This window comes from Zea mays, chromosome 3 (assembly GCF_902167145.1).
Source record: "Zea mays cultivar B73 chromosome 3, Zm-B73-REFERENCE-NAM-5.0, whole genome shotgun sequence".
NCBI lineage: Eukaryota > Viridiplantae > Streptophyta > Magnoliopsida > Poales > Poaceae > Zea > Zea mays.
Window position 1 is genome coordinate 208,284,004 of NC_050098.1, and position 3,835 is coordinate 208,287,838.

Here is a 3,835-nt window from a genome sequence, read left to right on the forward strand (position 1 = left end):
TATCCACGGGCCGGATTACGTGTCAGGAAAAGCAAAAGGGTCGGCCGGGAAGATTGTTTCGCGGGCCCACCCGTCTGGGGCGATAGCGAGGGCCGTGGAGGGACCGCAAGGGTCCCGCACGGGGGGCAGGGCAAAAGTTAAATACTATTTTGGGATCCGGGGCCTCAGTTAGCGGTACTAATTAATCATCCTATATTACCGGAGCTAAGAGATGACGTGTGGAAGACATAAAGGACAGGGGTCGTTTTCTGCTGCCACGTGTCTTAGGCTAGCCGGCAGTTACAAGTTGTTGAGTGATAACCAGATTGAGAGAAAGACAAATGACAGAACCGTTATCTTTATTGTAGAGATCCTTGTTTATATATAAGTAGATACAGTGTTTTCTCAAGGGATGTGTCCCTTGGGAGTAACTGTTAGGGGTTGATCATATATTATACAAATATTTTGTAACACTCCCCCTTATCAATCCAAGTCAATTTGATCATCTGCAAGCTGTCTTTCAATATACCATCTCCTCAAAAACCCCGTGGGAAAAATAAGGAGTACACAATGTCTTTTGGATAATGAGAATAATCTCACATGAATTCCAAAAGAAAATATGCTTGTATTCATCATGCATAAAAAACCCTATAGGGAAAAATCAATGATGAAGCATATAGCTTAGTTGATATTACCTCGTTAAAAACTTTGGATGAGAAAACCTCAATAAGGCAAAACTCATACAAAAAAAGAGTGTAATATGATGGTTCAAAACAAGTCAAATATCACGGAGAATTACTCCCCCTGATCCTTGCAAGCACTTAAGTCTTCTCGTACCAATCCCCTCAACACATTACTGAAAGGTTGAGTATGGTAGAGATTTGTGAATAAATCAGTACGATTATCACAAGACTTTGTTTGCAAGATGTTTATATCTCCATTTTTCTGAAGTTCATGGGGATAAAACAATTTAGGAGCAATATACTTATTAATGTTGCTCCTGATATAACATGTTTCCATCTGAACAACACAAGCTCAATTATCCTTATAGATAATTGTCGATGGTTCAATTGAACCATGGTATGCCATTGTTCTCCCATGGACCTCTAGCCCAAAGAACAATAATATGTCTATAGTTATCATCTCAAAAACCCCAGTGGGGAAAATAAATGATGAGACATATAACTCAGGCTAATATTTTTCCAAGATAATCTAGTCAGAAAATCTAAGAAATCAACATATGAGCCGAGTCTCCTTAAAAACCCAGTGGGAGAAATAAGGAGAGTAGTCATACTCTATTGTTGATTCATTTGAACTCTAGGGAGATAAACTCATCACCTAGTTCAAATACAACAATAACTATGCCATAATGTATCATCCTCGAAAACCTCTATGGGAAAAATAGATGATACGACATAGGCTTTGTGTTGATGTTGCCTCGTTAAAAACTTTGAATGAGAAACACAAACAGGGGGAAAACTCATACAAAGAAAAGAGTACAACATGATGCAGAAACAAGTTCTTTAGATCAAGAGGAAAACTCCCCCTGGTCTTTGCAAATCACTAAGACATCCCATAATTGTTCAAACACATTTAAAATGTGTAGTAAGGTAGAGACTTAGTTCGTAACTTGTTTTTCATCTGAACAACACAAAGTAATATTATCTCCATAGATAATAAGGTCAATGATATAAAATCATGACCACCACATACCCTCAGTATGTAGTATATCATTCTGTACAATCCCACGAAATGTACTATAGAATGATTAGTGTAAGTGACCATTAATCTCTGTTGATCAACATTTATCAAACAGTAGGTCCAACTTACCAGAAGTATGTCATTGATCTTGTACCTGGGGATCTTCTATAGATATCCAAGATCAATATATCCAAACATAAAGAGAGCATGAGTACACCTGGAGATCATCACTCGATCTCATGTGTTGTTAGCTAGCAAATCTTTGCAAAGCAATATCCGGCCGGATGCTCTTGCAAGATACAATAGCACATCTCATGATGGGAAAGAATCAAATAACAATGATTCTCTCATATTGAATTTCTTCAATATATGTTGGATATAGACAACTTTGTATCTAAGATACTCAAGATAGTTTACTTTGAAATTGTAAATCTCTTACAATTCATATCCTCTATCTTGAACTCCGTCGATAAGTAATGTATGCTCAGAAAATATGTTGTACATATTTACACTAAACATATCATTCTTCGTGTATCCCTTCGGAAGGAAGGATTCACTAGGTCAAATGTACCATATTTGACCTGGATGCTCTAAGTCACAAAGACTTTCTAAGCATTGCAAATTTGTGATTGGTGATTATGTATTTGGAATCCTTCAAGACTCCACATATACCATAATCTAGTGACCACATATGCATATGTTGTCACTACATCTATCAACTGCATAGATAGATGATTTACTGCCCATAATATTGTATCGGAATTTTACTACCCACAGTAGAAGAGAATTTATAGCATTAAAATAATGCTTGGGTTTGCATATAAACCCAGTTGCTACTAGCCATGCTTTCTCACCACCTCATTGTTTCCAAGTCCATGAAAACAAACTTGTATCCACAGTAAGATACCTTGAAGTGAAAATAAGTTAACACTTCTTTCTGGTGAGCAAGGCTATCTCTGCAACATTGTATCACTCAACAAGATCCAGTTTGAGCATACTCGTGCTCTGCTATGGCCATAGTCTTTTGGATCACATGAAGTGCATATACAATTTGCTGAGATATATGTGTCGACACTTGTAGCTTTTAAATAACACAATTCTCCACTTGACATGAAGTCATTTTCTTATACACCCTTATGATTTCTCGTGAAATCCCAAAACGAGAATTAAGAGCTTCCGATAACCTAGCCTCATCAGTGCGCACTGAGCTAGGTTGTGAATGTCTTCCATTCACAGGATAATTCATATCCTCTAGGTGTCCACCAACGCTAGGTTGGTTACCAACGAACAGTTGGTCTGTATTTACTATCTCAGAAGGTCTAGCCTTCAGTTGCTTGCAAGCATCTTAATCCCAATTTGTGACCATACTTCTCCCCCTCTTATTTACAACAACGTTGCAATAGGGAGTTAAGTGGTTTTCCATATAACCACTCTTTCTGGCACTTCCTCATAGGATTAATTTGAGTGACACCTCATAGTAAATGCACATGGCAGTCAATTTGCAACTTCTTGCAAATCATTCGAACCCAAAGGTTCAGTTTTAGTACGTGATCCTGAGCCTGAATGCTTACTGCATTCATTATAATTTCCTGGCATTATTTTTGGTACTCGAAATCTCCCCCTAATGCCTGGAAAAGCTCATGATTCAATGAAGCATACAGGCCATAAATAGATTCTCATGAAGAGATTCTAAAACTTAATGATCGACGGAGAATGAATTCTCACATAGATCCCTAGCTTTCAGTGTGCCCATACATGTACGCTGCGGTGGTGAGATTGGGAAAACATACCCAATGTACGCATGGGAAATCTTTCACGGATTCCCACGTACTAACAACCATAGGGGAACTTGTACATACAGTACATGCAGTTAATCACAAGTCAGGAGCGTGCAAAACTTCCTGACTCCAACCATAGCCAGTTGGAAATAACAATTCATTACTGATGGTCATTAATGATATGAAATTTTCGAATCTACCACAGATTCATCATATCCTTTATGGATATCATTCTGAATACCAAGACAAACAATCATCATTGTAAGCACATTTGGTAAATTCAGTAGTGTGGAGGCTAATGTGCTCAAGCTTGAGACATTATTACTTAATGGTCATGTGTTGTCCGAAGGACACACTTGAGGTCATCATATAGATGC